Genomic DNA, 21,083 nt, shown 5'->3' with positions numbered 1-21,083 from the left:
GTGAAACCAGAGTTTAGTGATAAGTTTGCTACAACCTTTCCTACCATCTACCTTCAGGACCATTACAATGAATTGTTAAAGGTTATTCAAAGGTATTTCACGTGTGAGGGTAGATTCAGCAGGGTATACCAGTATCATCTGAGACTTCTATGGCACTTTACTGACAAGAAACCTATGAACCTGCCCTATTTCTTATTTAAAAGATTGGAAAGAATGGAAACTAAAGTTCAGATGCAGAAAAATAATCATATGTCCAATCTATTCCATTTCTCCCTCATAAAGATTTTGGTTAAGTTTGTTGTTGATAGGAGAAAGATTTACTGGTCTGATTTCTTGTCTAGTATTGGTTTGCTGCCACAGACAGAATCTTCATCAATAAATATTTGTGAGGAGGGAGAAGTTCATGAAATGAAAGAAAAGAAGGTCACTCACACAGTCAAAAAGGCCGAGACAGTTGAAGAGAAAGATGAGAAACCCAACAAAAGGTTCAAAGGTAGACTTGGCAAACAAGGTGAGAAGAAGGTTTCAAAGGGAAAAGAGAAGATTCAAGAAACCAAGGTTCAGGTGGCATCACTGCAGACCACCAAGTTTCAAGTCAAGGTAGAAGAGACAGTTAAGAGTGATGAGTTTGTAATGAGACCTAGGACTAGGTCAAGCACAAAGAAGAATGTGGAGGGGACAGACCCTCAAGTAGTTGTTGAAATTTCTGAGGATAGAAAGGAAGAAAAACAAGAAAACAATAAAGAAGAGGAAGTGAAGCAGGATGAGCCAATCCAGTTTGAGCAAGGAGAAGACATAATGCATTATGAACAAGACACCATACAATACGAGGAAGAATGCCCTAAAGTGGTCAAGATGAAAGAATCCCTTTCCAAATATTAGATGAAGATAGCATTCCTGAAGAAGAAAAACAGGGACCTGAAAGAAGCAGCCCAACCAACAGATGAAAAGGAAAAGTCACCTCCTAAAATTGTTGCTAAGAGGAAAGGAAAACATGTCTCATTTGTTGAAGAGGCCAAGGCGATTGCAGTGGAATCCAGTGGACCCTCAACAAGAGCATCCAAATCAAAAATTAGCTATGTACAGTAGTTGAAAGATATGGCGCAAGCACCTGTCAAGCCACATTTTGATTAGTGGAAATAATATCAGAGATGTGTAGAAGAGATGGAGGAAATTCAAGAATAGATCAAGAGGTTCAGGCAAGCAAATCAAAGTTCCAAGAGATATGTGCAGCATATTCTTGAGAATTGTGACAAAGAAGTTCATGAGGCATCCAAGGCCCTTGACATAGGTAATCATTTTTTAAAATGGTCCATTCCAGTGAGGAGACAATGTAAAAACCTCTATGTCAGGAATCTAGTACTAAATGCAAAACTAAGGAGCATGAAAAAGAGTTTGGACAAAGCTTGGGAATTGGTTAGAAAGTATAAGGAGGCAGCCAAAGAACCTTCACCTAGAAGAGTGCCAAGGTTGAGATCTAAAGCTATGACTAAATAAAAACCTGCCTTTCCACTACCTATTGAGAAAATTGATCTCACACCTCAAGCTACAAATACCAAATCTTCCACCAGCAATACCTCTAGCAAAACGAAGAGGTAAAGGGTCTTTGGTTGAAGTCTGAAATTTTGTTTCTCTTTCAAATTTCAAGTTGCAAATCTATTTTGGTTGGTGTAATGGTGTGCTACTGATGCTTGGAGCGGCTTATATTAGTATGATGTTGTTTTGGTAAGACTGGGAGGGCACTTAAGAAACAATTTTGGAAAAGGTGTTGTGCAGGTGCTACGCAGTGGTTGTGTAACTGTTGTGCAAGCCATACATGTACATTTGTACATATGCTAGGAGAAAGCCACTTGTCATAATTTGAAGATAGGAACGTGGAGCAGGTGTGGCAGCCAACTCACATCTTCAACAGCCAACCATGTGTCAGTTTTGAAAGCAAAACGTCGTTGCGCAGGCGCTGCCTAGTCAGCTCCATTTGTCCTTGTTTTTTCTACTTTATTGGATTCATGAAGACATGGATTTCAAAGATAGACTTGTTTATTTCAGACATTTAGTTTTTATTATTTTAGATAAAGCTATGAATTTTTATGGCTTTTGTTTTTTTCATTATAAGAGGAAAAAGACTCATAACAGCAAAAAATATTTCCTCTTTTTTTTTTTTATTCGATCCTCTGTTGGATCAATGATGCAGTGAACTTAGAAACTTATGATATTGTATATATGGTCTATTTAAGATGGTGAATTCATATGAAGAAGGTTGTTGATGGTTTAATTATTGCTCAGAAACTATTGTAGTTTTATGTTGTGACCTATGTTAATGAGTAAGCTTGATGCTGAAGATATTCCAGTTGAATTGCAAAGATATTTGTGGCATGAATGCTTCGGAAATGTTTCTTCTTTAGTTTATGTGTTATCTTCTAAGTCTGATCAAAAGGTGTATGGAATAGTTATGCTTGAATTCATGTTACATGCTCTTGTCTAGTTGTACCAAAATATTTCAGTTGCAAATGGAATATTTATACCTTTGAATGTTTTGTATTTTTTTTCTTGATACTCATTCATCCAAGTTCCAGTAATGAAATGTTATTTATTCTGTCATTTTAGATGAATGTTTTGATGTTACTATTTCCACTATACTACAAATTGTTTTTCATTCTAAAGTTGTACTAGTCGAGCCTTTGTATATGAAACTAGTTGGGAAATGGTAGGCATGATGTACCAGGGAGGTCATGGTCACATGAATTAGTTTTCCTAGAATCCCCTACCACCTCCAAACCAAAAAATTAAACACTTTCAGAATTGGTCTTTGTTAAAGATTATATTTCAAAGTTTTATCTCTGAGTTTGCTTGGTCAGGGAGCCCCCTCAAGTTGAACAAGACCAGTCTATCAACCAAAAGAGGTATGTGGTTACCTCTATGTTCCTCTCCTCAGCCTGGAGGAATAAAAGAGTGCTAAAAAACCTCATCAATTTGGATCTGGTCTAGTGTGCGGGATTTACTTTCTCAGAGGGTAAACCCAAAATCTCGCTCCAGCAAATACCACCTTAGTTGTTTCCAATGGAGATTTAATCTCAGCGGGAAAGATGTTACATAGCTTATTAAATATTTTTATAAATTCTGGGACATCCTCATTATGGTTTTTCTTTATTTCATTGAACTCAGTGAGGAAGTACTCATGGTCCTTCTTCTCTCCCCATTTTTGCATGAAAGTGTTCTCTGATTCCTCCCAATTATTAATTGAGGCATTTTGTAAACTTTTAAACCATTTTATAGCCTCCCCATCTAAGGATTGGACAAATAATATTAGGACTACATCCAGGTGCTTTACATTCAAGTTTTTAGCAAATGCACAGAAAACCTAAATGTGTTTTTGGGGTAGAATATCATCTTCCCCAGTGAATATAGGCAGGAGCTTAAGATAATATTGGGGCATTACATTCAAAGGTTGTTGCATATTTAGTGGGGTGTATCTATTAAGTAGAAAACTAGGGATGGCCATATTTTGTAACGGAGGTTGGAAAATATTTGTTGGAGGTTCGGGCCAAAAGGTTGGGTGAAGGACAATGGGTAAGATTTGGTGTGAGATAGTAATTGGGGTATGAGATGGGCTAGTTATGAGAATTCTTTTACGTCTTCAACGTCTTGGAATGTATGACATGTAAATAGATTAGAACCGATATAGGCTTCTTCAGACTTAAGCCTCGTAAAGTAAAGGTCATATGGTGGAAAGCGCTCTTCTAAAAACTTCAAAACTTGAGATGAGGTCTCAGGATATTTTATTTCTACTTTTTGTGAGCAAGAAGTTGAGGCTTCTGAGGGAAAAAACACAGGATCTTGATTCCTTGGAGATATTTCTTCCAAATTCTCCTAGAGATAATTCTCTATGGGTCAAGTACAGGAGGATTTTTCTGTTGTGAGTTATCTGAATGAGTATGAGGGTTCCTAAAATCCAGGATGACCAACTTAAAAGCTTTACAGTGGAGTTGCCAAGGTGAGAGATATCAACCCACACTTCCTTTTCTCACCCGACAAAAGGAATGTACAAATGTATATACCTAGGGAATTATATTCAAATTTGTTTCCCAACAACAGTGCCAAAAGATGTTGTGGCTTCTATAGACAACCATTGGGTTGATGATAGGGATCAGTTCCTTGGACATCTTAATTTCCCTTTAGACAAATATTTATCGTACAAAGGTTTTAAAATTGTTAGATAATTTGAAATTGTCTCAATAATCACATTCAAATACCAAACACATTATACATATTGACAACATATTATTCCAAAGTAGTAACATTTATCCATAGTGGCCTACACACAGGTAGTGGATTTTTCTAAGTTGTAGTATTGGTGAGTGAAGAATTAAAGAAGGAAGTCTGATGCAAAGGGATAATCAGTAGAATCCTATGAATTTAACTTCAATAGAGTGATGTATAGACAAACATAATCATATTAGAAACCATGGAGTGCAAATTAAGGTTTTCAATCTTACATTTACAGGTACCATCTTCCAAAACATGACATAGATAAATATGGCATACAAGATTTGTTTCCAGCAGCTACAATTACATGATTTCTAAGAGGAAATAAATACATATGAAAATTATATATGGAGAGAAGAACACGTACTCCACATAAAAATTCTTGAAATCAACACAAAATTCTTCATTAGACTTTTAGAACAACATACATGTATTTTTTCCTTTTCCTTAGAAACTTCCCAAAATATGCAGAAATAGTGGTCTCTTGAATAGAAAAATGAACCCTTCGGATGAGTTCCCTCTTCCCTCTTATAGGGAGAGTTGTGACAAAAAAAAAATTACAAAAATATCTTCTTAGTGCAATAGCTAGCTAAACTAAATAGTTGTGCAAGTGTTCCTAAGGCCTAACTGCTCTAATCAATACATAAAAAATTGATACCTTCTTGAAAATAAAGTATATACAAATCGCCAAAATGGAAGAGATGTGGTATTATTCCAGATGAGAAGAGATCCTCAATGCCAGATCACGTGATCTTTGGAGGTTATCCCATGCTCCACCAACCACTTTTGCCATAATTTTTGCAAGTTGAAGAGTATCACCAACCCGAGAGGATATTGAGGATTGATCTGCGTCTACCTATTGAATATCACTTCCCACAATAGTGGCAGCATTTGTGTACATATATTGGTGAGTGATTTTAGGACCAAAAAATTGGCATGGGGTTTAACCAAAAAGTGCCAATTGGCTTTAAGACCAATCTTTCTTAGCTAATTGATCCTCTCAACAAAATTAGCTCCATGTTCAAGCCACTTTCCTCACAAGCTCTCCACATTTGGTAAGGAGTCTCTAAGACAGCTAGAAATGAGATTTGACTCAAGTAAGGAATCATTAACGGAATCCACCAAGGCATCATACATATATTGCACATTGTTGATAATATTTTTAACTAACCATATATCTTCCTTCCATCCTTTGAGGATAATTGATTTGTGCATTGCATAAATTTTGGGAAAATCAGTTTTTCTTCCCTCGACATTGTCCTACCACTCCAACATCTCATTTAGTTCCTTTTTAGCTTGATAAAAATGCAACATCATACACACTTACTCATCTGTCAAATTATTTGCCAGCCTGCATTATTATTTAATCGAATTCAACCTCTCATAAAATAATTGTTGTTGTCTCCGCAATCGTTCGTTCAAGTCACTAGCCACCTACTTGAAGTCTTTTAGCGTAAGGGTTCCCCCTTGAAATTGATTTATCTTTTTATGGGATCCTCATAGTTGTTCATCCTTAGCTTTCATTTCCTCTGTGTGCTGAATCTAGACAGAATCAAAATATCTTTGGAGACTTGCTAGAGTGGTATCCCTTTGATCCAGTTCTTCTTGCTAATTTTCCCTCAGTTGTTCCTCCTTGCCACTTAGTGCCTCCTCCAAGGATGTAATATTTTCTTCCTTTTCCCTTAGTAATTCTTGAATTTCCATAGCCTTATCCATGGGGGTTGATGCATGGCACACGTAAAGTATGTTAATTTCCCAAGTTCCTGAGCTGAGGTGGTTGAAGTTCCTTTCTAGAGGACTTCAAGGGGAGAAGCTTGTGCAATTTTATCAGGAATTAAAGCCTGGGACTTGTCTATATTCCTTTTCTTCCTTCCCTTTTTTATTATGGCCTTAAACACAGGGATGTAAAACACATCTAGGGGGTGATTTGTTCAATGTTGAGGAAGAATTATGAAGTAGGGTTTATCGGGATAATCTCTACTTCAAGCCCGGTAAATGCTGGTGTTTTCTCAATTGTGGATTTATCTAACCCTGTGTGTTGCTAAGGTGGTGTATTATGACATGGGGTCTTCACCTGGAAAATTGTTTTTCCCTCCAAGACTTCCTTCTCTCCTCCCCCTATCGTAGAATTATTTAGGGCTTGGTCTAATTAGTCCCATTGTTGCGCAATATTTGGATTCACCGTGTGCATTTGTCCTTTGGGGTCTAAAGAGATAGTTATTTTTGTTAGTTATTGTGAAGGAGAAGCTACTCGTTCAGAATAACTCCCTTGCTAAAGGGATGCCAAGGTACTCTTTAAAGAGACTTGTCCCTACACGGGAAACCCTAACAAATTCAATGGTAAGGGGGGAAATCTCACTTTCTTGAAGGTGAGAAAATGATCCTACTCCTGGTCTAACAACTCCTCATTTACTCTCTTTAGTATTGGCTCATAAGATGTCGCACTAGCAGACAAGTCGTCAAACTTGTTCTCTTCATGGATGAATTTTTTGATACATGCAACTAGGGCCACCTTTTTTGCTACTCCCTTTGGATCATAAGACCTGGTCAAAATGATGGCTAAATTCAATGCTTCAATAGGTAGGATATCCTTTTTTGCATGCATATAATTTTCTATACTGAAGATCCCAAAAGGCATAGGAAACTGGGGCCAAAATTTCTTGTTGGATTTCTTCAATGCTCTGGTGATTCCATAGCAAACGATTTGGTATGCTACCTCCCTACCTAAAAATTTATCTAGAACTTATAGAGGTAAAACATGTTGGGGGGCATGGCTTCCAAAGACTCTAATATAGGTGAAAATTTCCTCACCAAACCAATTCTCGATCTTCCTAACGTCTTCCATAGCTTGCAGGGACATCCTGGGGGGATTGGTCTAAAATATAACCTCATAGATTGGAATAATAACATTATGATAGATTTGATGAAAGTGATCAAAGTAATTGGTTTCCCATAGTATATTGTGGTATATATGAATTGTTGTAGGATCAGAGACATTCCATTTCCAACCCATGGCTGGAAAATTAAGGGAATAGCACAGGGAATCCATTACATATATTGACATGCAGAAAAAAGGTTTTTTGTTCTCATAGACGTTGTGGGAGGAGTGGAAATCTAGAATGTGCCTCGCTAGATTATTGGACAATATTGTGGCTGAGTTAAATATATATCCCTTAGAGGCCCCATCAATAAGAGGGACCAAATCTTCAAGAAATTTGGAGACATTGGGGTATGCATAGATCCTACAGAGCATGGAAGCCACCTAACTGAAAGAAGAATCTAGAGAGTCTATGGAATACTTACCCTCTTGTTCTTTCTTGTGATTTTGTGGGTTGCTCCTCCATTTAATTAACTCTGTTGGATCCTCGTGCTTTTTACAAAACTCTACCACATGCCTTTTTTCATAAACATATTGAGGGTTTGGAAATTGGTACATCCTATGTAGGGCCTCTGTTACGAACGATCCAATTATCATGCCATTTCTTATGTGGAACTTCCTCCCCGTAATATCTAGTGTTTCAATCACCCATCTGACCATGTCTATGTAGGGAAATATCTTAGGTCTTGCTCCAATCCTATGTAGAAATGAATTGGTCGCGTCTTGTGAGGTTGCTTCTGAGATCGGGGTTTGATCATCAATGACTATTATCCTAACGATCACCTAGGGAACTTCATCTTCAAAATATTTGTATATTAACTCCCACGAGGAGTGGCTTTCATATTTGGTGCATAACATGTCCAAAAATAGTCCCATCCTAGGCAATTTTTCATCAATGGTTTCCCTAAATGGGCGAGTAGGTTGTTGCACAGAAGTTTTCAATTTTCTCTTAGCCTTCATCATGCCTTGATGATGAAGTAGGTGGATCCTTTTTTTGGGTAAGGTGGGAGGATAGATCCTTGTGAATATACAAAAGTATTTTACTCTAGTAATCGATTGATATGAGACAACTACAAACTAATGGAAAGGCTTGACACATAATGGTTTTAAATATATGATTTGAAATGCAATGGTAGGTGTGTGGGGTGCAACAATTAGTTGGCGGGGATTTTTAGGTGGGAAATATATTGATATGGCATGGGGGAGACACGTGGCGTAACTGGGAAGGGTGTTGGACAAGGGAGGAAAGAAGATATATCAACTTATTTCCATGCTCTCTTGCCACGCTTGCTTGATAATGGTCCCAGTAGTGAAATGGTCGTCATGTTGGCCTAATAGGTGGTGGGCCCCTTTTAATCGCCTCGGTCGGTTGCCTGAGCGGAGTTGAAGTGATGGTTCATCCCCCTAGAATCAATCATAACCATTGATCTATGTTGCTTACTCTGTTGACTATGACTTTCCGGGGGGTTGGTGTTGGATTATCTACCTAGTTCATCCACTAAAGATCCCTCTCGAGTGAAATTTCTTTATGATAGGTAGTGATCCTTTTAGTAAATGTCCACTCTTTAATCATTGATGACTGTGGCATGTGAGAATTTGCTGCCACGTGGCGCCTGTCCTTGCTAGAAGCAATACTTGTCACCGCTGAGTTGTGACCTAGTAACTCGTGCACCCTACCCCCTTAGAGCCTAGAAGGTCAAATCCCTTTAGAATGCAATTAGAAATGGGGGTCTTGATCCTCTAGGTTATGTCGCAAGATTATGTCATATTGGAATTTTCCAAACCACATGTCCAACTTCCCAGTGACCAATTTTTGATGTCATATTTGTTCAATAGCGCATTGTCATCTATATGCCAAATGAGAAAAATCCCTATCCCTGACTGTGAATAGTGCAATCCTAACTTCTTCAAGGATTAAGTTAACAAGGGGTTATTGGAATCCGAGGTTGCGGGGTTTGGGCCTTGATCCGGATTTAAACAGGAACGCAATAAATTATAGAGATAACCATAAACACAGAGATGCAGCAGAAATAATACTTCATTTCATTAATGTAAAATACTGAAATATGCTTACAAACAGAAATCGAAATAAACGAGCTAGGGCGATGGTAGCTTATCTCTGAGAAGAGATGTGGCAGTTACATGCCTCTAAACTGCCTTACAATGAGGCTCAAGGGCCATTTTATTATTGAACAATAAGAGAAAACCCTAAACAACCAAAACCCTAACCCGAGGAGATGTAACACCAAGAGTTTATGGGCCCCGTTGGGGTGAGTTGGACAGCGAACTTCCTGGGGTCGCGACTTGGTAATATTATCTTCGTTTGACATGCATGATAGCCCATTCGAAATATCTCTCCAAGGACTACGATGGAAAAGCTGATTTTACACAAAAAATCGTTGGCGGTAGATTTCCAAAAAAACGTTGTTTAGGGCCTCAAAAAGGCTCTGGAAGTTTAGGACCCGAAAAATTACTAGCTACAATTAAGGAAACTGAAAAACAGAAAGAATAAATGGTGTGGGTCCAAGCGGAATTGGCGAGTGGCCACCAATATCCACCTGGATCATTCCTTCCCCCTTAGGAAGCAATGGTCCTCATTACGTTGAGTTCCTCCATGAGATGAGGGAACTTTTGCTGAACTAGGTCCCTGGTGAGCCACTTGCCTTGGTGAAGGAGTTGGCCTGCTTTGACAACTCGATACAGTTGGATATTCTGCTGGCGAGTGTGCTTGATCTATGTGTCCATGATCCGATCAGTTGCAATCTGGATTTAACTCTGTGGGTGTGAGTTGTTCTGCAATGTCGGATGTGTCTAGCAATGGTGGAAAGTATGGCCAAAGGCGATCCATAATGAACACTGGGTGCAGGCCAACGAATGGGGGAATGCTGAGCTCAAATGCATTGTCTCCCATAGCCTTGGTAATGGTGTAAGGACCATATTGGAGTGGTCTAAGTTTCCGATGAGCTCCAGTAAGGCGTTCCTTTTGCAAATGCAACTAGACTTTGTCGCCCACCTGAAACTTGTGTGGCACCGGATGTTGATCATGTCGCTGCTTGTACTTGGCATTTGATTTCTCCATAATGTCATGGACCTGCTGGCGAATATGTTGGATGTGCTTAATGAGTTGGTTGCCTTATCTGTTTCGGACTAGACATGAGCCAAATCTGCGTGAGTAGCTACAAATGGCATGGCCACATCAATGGGACATAGTGATTGGAATCCCAAGCCCACCTGAAAAGGGTTGTGGCCAGTCAAGCTATGGAGAGCCCGGTTGTAGCTGTGTTGAACATAGGGAAGGCTCTCGTCCCATGTGTGTGGATGCTTTGAGTTGTACATGCGCAGAATGTATATGATCATCCTGTTGACAACCTCTGTCTAGCCATCAGTTTGAGGATGGAAGGCTGTGGACTTAGTGAGTTTGGTGTCCAGCATCGACCAGAGACTAGACAAAAATGTACTGAGGAACCTGCTATCCCAATCTAAGATGATATACTGTGGGATTCCAAAGTGTACCCACACTCGTTCAAAGAAGAGTTTAGCAGTGGCTTCTGTTGTGATATTCTTCTTGCAGGCCACCATAATGGCCATCTTCGAGAACCTGTCGACGACCACAAAAACACAATCATTTCGATGCTTAGTGGAAGCAAGGCCTGACATGTAATCCATGGAGATGGATTCCCAAGGTCAACTCAAGTTAAGCAACGGGGTATAGAGGCCTTGCTTCTTGATGGTCTGTTTGGAAATGGCGCAGACAGTGCATGATTTGATGTACTTCCTGACATCCTGTCGATGATTCGGCCAATAGAAATACTTTTACAGTATTGCCACCATTTTCTCAACCCCGAAATGCCCAACAGCCCGACTATAGTGTGCTTCCAAAACCATCTTGGCACGCTCTCTTGAAGGAACACAAAGGTGACCCAGGTGGCATAACAGGGCATCCTGGAGGTGAAAATCTGGAACATGCTAACCTCTAAGAGTGTCTGGTATGTGTGGCCAAATTCTGGGTCACTTTTGTAGAGAAGTGGCCAATCAGAAGTCTCGTACTCGCAAGAGTTGAGCACGGTGGTTAACGCCATGATCGGTGGTCGACTGAGGCAATCTGCAACATTATTGGTGTTGCCCTTCTTATACTTGATATTTAAATGGAACTATTGCAGGTATGTGGACCACTTCTGATGGCGATCATTCTGCAATTTCCCTTAGGTCTATATGAACTGCAGGGGTCGGTGGTCTATGTGGATGACCGTTTCCTTCCCCAAAATGTAATGCTTCTATTGTCGGCAAGCCTACACAATGGAATACATCTCTTTGTCATAAGTGGGATACTTCCGGACTGTGTCTGAAAGTGTCTCACTATGATATGCCACTAGATGCCTGTGTTGAGCAAGGACTGCCCCAATAGCATAGTCAGAGGCATCTGTCTCGACCTCAAATGGTTGTTGCAAGTCTGGTAATGTGAGCACTGGTGTCGAGCAGAGGTGATCTTTCAACTCTGTGAATGCCTTCTGTTGAGATTCAAACCAAAAGAATTTTGCTTTCGCTCCTCCCTTGGTGCCTTGACTCAAGGGCCATGTGATATGAGAAATCCCAACACGAACTTGCGGTAGAAGTTGGCAAGACCTAGAAAGTTGTGAAGCTCTATCAGAGTGGTTGGAGATGGCCAATCCCAAATGATTTGGATCTTGGCTGGATCCACATGTACCCCCTTTTCATCAATAATGTATCCCAGATACTGAACCTGGGTCATGCCAAAAGTGAATTTCTCCAAATTGGCACATAACTTATGTTGCCGCAGTGTTTGGAGAACCTGTCGGATGTAATGGACGTGCTCTTCCCAACTCTGGCTAAAGATCAAGATGTCATCCATGTATACCACTACAAATGAGTTGGTGAATGGCCACAAGATGTCATACATTAGCCTCATGAAGGTTGCAGGAGCATTCGTCAATCTGAAAGGCATAACCAACCATTCAAAAAGGCCCTCCTTGGCTTTGAAGGCAGTCTTCCGCACATCAGAGGGTTCAATTGGTACCTGGTGATATCCTGTCTTCAAATTGATCTTGCTGAAATATTTTTCCCCCTTCAGTTGGTCCAGGAGGTCATCAATTCGTGGGATCGGGTACCTATTATGGACAGTGATCTTGTTCAACGCCTGATAGTCAATACAGAGTCTCCAAGTCCCATCCTTCTTATGTACCAACACGATCGGGCTCCCACTGGGCGATGAACTTGGACAGATGTGACCTTTCTGCAACAACTCCTGAATCTGCCTCTTGATTTCATCATTCTCTAGAATGGAGCGCCGATAGATTGGTCCATTGGGTAGTTGCACACCTAGGGTCAGATCAATGGAGTGCTTGACCTGACAGTGCAGAGGAACCCCTGCGGGGGAGGTGAAGATGTCCTCGTACTCCTCCACAACCTTGTCCATCTGTATTTGTCATGTAGAGGTGCCCTATCTGGACGTCATGGCCACCATTTTCTTCTTTCCTTGAGGGCGTATCATAAGGAAAACAAATTTCCCAATTTTGGAAATGAACTTACTGCATTGTTTTGTAGTAACCAAAGAGATGGCAGTAGGCGGTGCTACCTCTGGTATCTTGTACAACTTATTTCCCAAAGTAACAATAACAGCACGGGGCCTTGATTCATACACAGCATGTCGCTTCCACAAGTATGGTTTTCCTAATAATACATCACAAACTTCAAGGGGAGCAATGTCACATAATACCTCATCCTTGAAGGGCTTGATGTTGTATGGAAGGCGACACTGCTGGCTCACGCGAAGATCCCGTCCTTGGTGAAGCCACCCAATGGTGTACAGTTGTGGATGTGTTATGGTCGATAAACCCAGGCGCTTCATGAACTCTACCGAAATGAGATTCTTTTGGCTCCCGCTGTCAACAATGAACTATAGCAGGGAGCCCTTTATCCACATCTGGGAGTGGAAGAGACACTCCTCCTTCTCTGGATCTTTAGGTTCCTCCTTCTAGATCTTCGTGGTGGCAACGGTGGCATTGGGCTCCGCATCGATAATCTGCTTCCCTTTGTCATTCCCCTTGTCGAGTTCTAACTCAAAGTCGGAACATGCATCTAATTCTAAAACCTTTAGCTCAGCCACCAGTGATTGCTTGGCCCGACACTCACTTGTGTTGTGAGTGGAGCTCTTATGGAACTCACACCACTTTCTCGTGTCCTTTTTTGGCCTGGCGGCGTTGTTCTTTGCTTATAGCTTTGGCAGGTTGTCTTGGGTCACCCCGCCTTGGCTTTGTCCTTTGTTCAGCTCCAAAGTCTCACTTCTTCTATTTAAACTTTTTCTCGACCTTGACGGCATATCGGTATACCATGCCAAGCGAGGAGATGTTCAGGAATTATATTTCTTCCTAGATGTACTTGTGCAGGCAGTCGCGGTATTTGAGTACCAAATGTTGCTCTATATCCTTGATACCCAACTTTGTGTGAAGGGTATGGAAAATATTGGTAAACTTTGGCACGTCTTGGTCCCTTCCCTACTGCAGCATGGTCCACTTTATGTATTGATCCTCATAGCTTCCGACAAAGTAGTACTACTCCTTGATGGCATCCCGGAATGAATTCCAAGTGGGTGCAGCTGAAAATAGTGAGCCTGTACTTTCATCCTTCTGCTCACAGTAGGTTTCCCACCATTCCTTGATGTGGGGGGTTTCTTTGAGAAGAGCGAAAATAATCTTTTCCCGACTGGAAAAATCATGAATAGAAAAATAACCCTCTAGCAGATTTAACCATTTATCGACGGCATCTACGTCTATCTGACCCTCGAATATGGGGATTTCAAAATCACTTGTACCTTAAATGGTGTGGCATTTCCAGAGTAGCTGTTGGAAGCCGATGTGTCGCCCCTGGGTAGCCGCTGAAGGATCTGGGTAAAGTTGTCCATCATCGCGTTCCTTTGTCACTCGAGGGCTTCTTCGAGCAATATTTTGATAGGATCTCCTGCCCCCTCGTCTTTCTTTTCATCCACCATGGGAGGCCGTCGGTATTTGCGAGGCTGGTCTTACAAAGGTTCAACCAGTTCAAGCCCTAACTCCTTATATCCTGACCTTGTTGGGGACATGCAAAGAAAAACAGAGCAAAAAAGCATACCACTCTGATACCACTGATCCAAATTTAAACAGGAATGCAACAAATTACGGAGATAACCATAAACACAGATATGCAGCAGAAATAATACTTCATCTCATTAATGTAAAATACTAAAATATGCTTACAAACAGAAATGGAAATAAACCAACTAGGGCGATGGTAGCTTATCTCTGAGAAGAGATGTAGCGGCTGTATGCCTCTGAACTACCTTACAATGAGGCTCAAGGGCCTTTTTATTATTGAACAATAAGATCAAACCCTAAACAACCAAAACCCTAACCCGAGGAGATGTAACACCAAGAGTTTATGGGCCCCGTTGGGGTGAGTTGGACAGCCAACTTCCCAGGGTCGCAACTTGGTCATATTATCTCCGTTTGACGTGCATGATAGCCCGTTCGAAAGATATCTCCGAGGACTACGACGAAAAAGACAATTTTAGTCAAAAAATTGCTAGCGGTAGATTTCCAAAAAAACGTTGTTTAGGGCCTCAAAACGGCTCTAGAAGTTTAGGACTCGAAAAACTGCTAAAAATAGTAAACTTTGCTACAATTAAGGAATTGAAAAACAAAAAGAAGAAATGGTGGGGGTCCAAGTGGAATTGATGGGTGGCCACCAATATCCACCTGGATCAGGCCTCCAATATTCATTACAGGGTTCTATCAACAGATGCCCACCAGCTCTAAAATTTTACATATTTGTGATCTCTTATCCCCAGGGCCTTCTATAATTAATTTCATAACGGGAAGCAAGATTTCAAGGTTCCGGGATTTCGACCTTTATGTCCTTTTCTTTTACAATCCTTCTCTTTAGATCCCATTACTTACTTCAAGACTTATTCACATTATTAGAAAAAATTTCCTGAGTACTTTCAATGAGTAGTCTCGATATGGCCCTTCAGCTCACCCATTCCTTAAAAAATAGTCTAATCTCTGCCATGTTCTACGCCCCACTACTCTGGGATGGAATACTTTAGGAAACAAAAATGAGAATACAATAGTGCCATTGGTTAGAGGGAGGTTCTGGATTATGGAAAAGTATATGAGATAGGAAGTATAGCCCATGTCAATTCCATGTGGAAAAAATCCAAATATCATAGTACCCCTTGGGTTCTCCCTTATGGAATTTGGCATAAGAAAAAAACATATAATTTAGGATCATATATTTTGGGATATTTGAGATGATACCTTGACTAGATTTTGGGAGGACTCATAGCAGCAGATGCCATGACTAGAGAGATTAGAGGAGCTTCAACCAATTCGAGAGTTCACAAAGGCTCAAGGAACCTCATGGGTGGTGGATTTTTGGAGAGGACCCAACTACCAATCCTCTTGGAGAGAATGGAAAATAGTGGAAAACTAGCCTGAAGCAAAAGATAACTAGAACTGGATAATATTCCAACATGCCCTAAGGGAAATGAGAATATAGATAGCAGAGGAAAAGGATATATTGTAGTGGGGATATAAGCCAGTAGGAATGTTCACAATTAAGGAATCTTATGGCTTAGTAGTAGGTTATGCAATGATTCCCCAAGAGCCATTATGGAGGAAGATTTGGGCTTCCAAACTGTGGCTGGAAATCTCTCATTTCCTTTGGTTCATAGGTTGTCAACACCTTTTAACCTGGGGTCATCTCGAAAGGAAAGTTTTCATAGGACCATATTGGTGCCTTTTATTCTAGTGTCAAGAAGAGACTATGGAGCACATGTTGAATACTTGTCCAATAGTAGAGTAACTATGGGAAAAGGTGTGAAGTACATTTGGGTACTTGGACCACTCTCCCAATAGTATTTGGGAAACCATTAAGAATTATAAGGGGTCTCTTTTCAAACAATTGGTGGTTAATCAAGAATGGATTCTGGTCTTGGGATTCCTTCTTTGGAATCCCTAGAAAGAGAGAAACAAAATTATCTTTAAGAATCAAATATCTTCTTCCCAAGTAGTCTAGAATATTGTTATTAGAAATGCACAAGAAACAATATTAACTGAAAATGGGAAGAAAATAACTAGAAAGTCGAAGGAGAGGAAGCCTTGATTCTTATTAAACTAGAACTCTCCAAGAAAATGATATGTCAACATTCGTCTACACTAGTTAAGGTACCAAAATCTTCCCCTATAGGTTTCTTATTCCCTCTATAAGGATTTGTTAAGCTGAAATTTGATGGATCTTCTAAAGGTAATCCTAGGTTGGCGAGATTCGTTGGTGTCCTTCAAGACTACTTGGGTAGACGTAAGGGCTTGTTTGTTGGATATTGTGGGTTTACTACAAACAATGTGGTGGAATTCACTACATTGGAAAAGGGTCTATTACTAGAAAAGATGTTGGGGATTACCAAAGATCAAGTCATGGGGGACTCTCAATTGGTGATTCAAGTTATTCAAAAATTGGTTAATGGCACTCCTATCTCTAAAGTGGTTGAAAGTTGGTGCATTGAAAGCCAGGCTTCAAGAATTCAGGATCTTCTTCTCTTTTTCGTTGTGTCATTTCCTCTCATACTAGATGGTTAGGGAACCAAGTGGTTGACTGGTTGGAAAACTGGGGAAATCAAGAATCCAATCCTGATTTCAATTCACAGTGGCCTCCCCCATGAGTTGAGGGACATTGAGCAATTGGAGAACATGTTAGAGAGCAATAAGCTCTCCTCAATGGGGGTGGTAACGAATAGGATAGAGGTACAACTGGGGAATTTAATCACATCCCCAAGTGGTAGTTAACATAATAAAGTGTGTTGCAAAAGCCACTGCTCACAAGTGGGAGATGAAGGTTCTAGATAACATTATGAATACATGTGGTATTTGGTCAGTCCATTGCTCTAGATTTTTTTTTCAAGGAAAGGGTTGTAAAACTAAGGTGAGAATCATCTTTCTAGGAGTGTAGGGCAGTTGCTTGTTGTCTCCATCCCTTACCCTCGGCTCTGCAATCACAACGTCAAACAACAATTTCGGTATGCATGGATGTACTTTAACCATGGTGGTGGCTTGGGGCTTAACTGTCTAGGACCCTAGCTTGTCGAGGCATGTTTATGCTATGGAATAATTCTTGGAATTTGGGCGTGTAGGACACCAAGAAGGTCAAGTTTCCCTCACATTTGTTGTCGAGGTCTCTTGGGCTTCCATCTTGCAGGAAAAGGTTTCATGTTTGACTCTATTTTTTGTTCTAGAATTGTTCTCTCACTGGTCTAGTAGGCTCAATGTAGCGGTATGCGGTGGGATTTTTTGCGTGATGAAGAGGTAACCAGAGGAGCTAAAGGCCTAATTACAATGTCTATTCTTCACCTTGGCGATTATTCATTCTAGGTAGACTAGTGGGGTGGAGGGTTTGTCACCTCAGGGAGTTTGTCTCTTTGCGTGGGGTCTAGAAGCTACTTGAAGTTCAGGGATCCTTAGAGGAGGTCATGTCCTTACTTGTGGTTAGTGATTGGTGTGAAGAGACGTTGGCACTACCTCGATAGGAGGGTGGAAGGTGATAGTCGTTTTACTAGTGGTAATGCTGGTGATTTGCATATTGAATCTTATTTTTGCTTTCTTATAGGCAAGGTTTCTTGGACCCGAACTGAAAGCTAGTAAATCAGGCTCAAGGTGCCATGTGGGGAGTGTGAGGTAGTTTAATGGAAACATATGCAGCGCCAGATGGGTCTTGCTTGTAGGGGTGTAGCACGTAGGGGCCAAGGCATGATCCACCATGTGGAACACCGATATTTTGGCAAGGAAGTGGATCAACAACGTGCAAACTCACCAAGGAGAGTAGACTTACCCCCTCCCTTTGATTCTTTGGAAGCACAAATTCAATAGGTTTCCTCACTGGTGGAACAACTAGCTTAGGATTGGCATGATGACTAGAACGAAATAATTTCTTTTATGGATGACCCCTCACACAATCAATGGCATATGATGGACAGGTTGGTCTCGATTCATCGTGGATAAAAGAGGATACACGAGAGGCTAAATTTCCTAGAAGGCAAGATGGCTCTCATGGAAGCTCACGTTCATGAAGCCTTTTTCCCTCCTCCGTCACCTGGTAACGGACCAGATGCTCTAGACCTAGGTAATTTAGCTTATCAAGGATGATTATGGGTTGTATTTTAGTATTGGGACTTTTTTTTGTTAGCATGGGCTATCTACATGTGGTCTCTCAGTTTCTTTTTGTTGTTGTCAATGTCTTTTTGTCGTCACCTTATGGCTAACAAGGCTAATAGGAATGAGTCTAGAAACTTTTTAAAAACAAGTTTCTCACGATGTATCTTTATCATAAATTAATAAAAAAATTGACTTGAAATATATATGTGTGTGTGTTTGTTTTTTAAATTAAAATGATTAATAATTTTTTAAAATATTATAAATGTAGAATTAAAAAATCTATATTGATTTTAAAGTATAAAATTTAGAAAAAATTATAAATTAAAAAATAAAAATAATAAAAATAAAAATAAATTACAAGTTTACAAAATTTACAAATTCAGATTTTATAAATAAATTTATAAACATTCATTTTAATTATAATAACTCTAAACTAAAATTTCAACCATGTAACTTCAAAATTTCATAAAATTGCATTAGTATCGTTGGGAAAAAGCATTACAAAGCAACATAATCGTTTTACATGATTAATTTATATTCAAATTTTACACAAAATTGACCACCTATAAAATATAAAATAATAAAAAGTGTATGTCATATTTATAATATTTTTAGTTTCTCAATAGTAAAAAATATATCTTAGAATTAGAATTTTTTGGGTAATTTTTCATAATTTTAGTTTGACATTTGTTTTGAGTATTCTTCAAATCATGAGAAACATATTTAGGATATTTACAACTTTCATGTTTTGATTTTTGGTTTCGCTCGGTTTTTAAAATGAGAAGATAATAAGGTAATGAAAACAAATTAGTGTACTTTAATGTTTTACTTGATCTGTGTATTTTTTGTACTTTTATTATAATGTTTTATCTCGATTTTTTCCTTTTCGGTGTTCGTTAGTTTTATGAAAAATTATATCATATGGTTTTTATATATCTTTAATGAAATATAGCAATTTTCAAATAACAGGAAAGAAAATTAATAAATAATACATACGGAAATATTAATAAATATATTTTTATTATAAATAATAAATTTAAAACTAAAAAATATATTAAACATTAATAATATATAATTGAAAATTCTTATTAAAATGGTTATATATAAGTTAATATTGTAGTCAAATTTTATTGGAGGTTGGTAAATTTCTCGAGCTTTTAGATTTTGGTCATAAGTCATAAATACATATTGTTAGATTCAATTGAAGAACAAATTCCAAAACCAAATGAATTGACTGCTTGTTGTTTTACCATTTGGAAAGCAATGATTAATTGCTTCCATGTTTTTGGAAATAGGTTAGCATGGTGCATTGGAAATGGCTCAAAGGTGAGAATTGGATCTGATCCAAGGCTAGGAAGTGGTGACACTCATATCCTCCTTGGAGGCCTAATTCGATAGTTATCGGCCCACAATTTCCACAATCTTAATCATATTAATGACCTATACATACCTCTATTTGCAATCAAGGATGGTTATTGGACGATCAAGTGGGCCTTGGCCAACCTTTCTTTGAATTATGGGGAAATTACATCATAGCCTTAAAATATTCCCATATTTGCATATCGTGGGGGGATGAACTCGCTTGGAAATTTGTTGCTCATGAAGTCTACATTCCTAAGCTAGGATATATTCAATTGAACATGGATATACATCTATAAGAGCCTTGTTGGTGGTGGAAGGGTCTTTGGAAGATTAAATGTCCCCTAAAGGCATGCATCTTCATGTGGTGCTTGATGGTAAATAAGGTGTCTACCTAGGAGAAAATGAAAAACAACAGATAGAAGGGCCATGATGGTGCTATCTATGCCAAGCCGAGGAGTAAAATACCTCTCATTTGTTCCTCACATGCTCTTTAACTCTTCAAATCTGGAAGGATTTCTCTTGTCTCTTATCCAAGGAGTGCAAGTGGCAAGGTATTTTAGTGGATTCAGCATGGAAGGATTCCCTATATGTGGCTTCAAATAAGTGCATCAAGGCCCTCCCTCTCATTATAAATTGGGGAGTATGGTTTTCTAGAAATTATTTTATATTCCAATGCAAAAATCTATCTCCTCAGATTGTCGCGGCCCAAGGTCTTAGCATCCTTGTTCACGTCCCACAAGATAAAAGTTTGGCCTTGGCCTAAATTATACAAGAGAAGCAAGTGGACCACTATAGACCATGGGCCTATTTTGATGGTGCCTCTCAAAATAATAATCAAAACTTTTGGGGGCTGGGCTAGGGTGCGGTGGGGGTGGGAGTGGGGTAGTGCTCTCTTGCATCTTTCTGATTAGCATTATTTTAAGCTTAAGATGGGGCTAGGACCAAGAACAACAATTTTTCTGAGATCATGTCCCTAAAATTACATACCCTTTTTGCATGTGAAAAAATGTAAACTCTTTACAAATATTTGGAGATTCCTTGACCATTGTCAATTGGATCAGGCACACACAATTGTCACAATATCATCTCCCTTTACTTAAAGAAGTTTAAATAATCTTGAACACATTTGATTCCTTCCATGTGCATCATGTCTACATAGAGTGCAATCAAGAAGCAAACATTCTTTCTAAAGTTGGCATTGAGTAGGATTATGGGTCATAGGTGATCATAGAATTAAAGGATGAAGACCACTACAAGTACTACCATTGAACATTCATTAAATAGATGATGGGAAACCTTAATTAATCACGTTTATTATCTAACGCGGACATGTTTTTTCCACGGATTGTATCTATTTATGTTTTAGGATCTTGTTATCTTAT

This window comes from Pinus tabuliformis, chromosome 7, assembly GCF_031772625.1.
Source record: "Pinus tabuliformis cultivar Carrire ecotype Pingquan chromosome 7, CPIR1, whole genome shotgun sequence".
NCBI lineage: Eukaryota > Viridiplantae > Streptophyta > Pinopsida > Pinales > Pinaceae > Pinus > Pinus tabuliformis.
Note: the sequence above shows the minus strand (reverse complement) of the source record.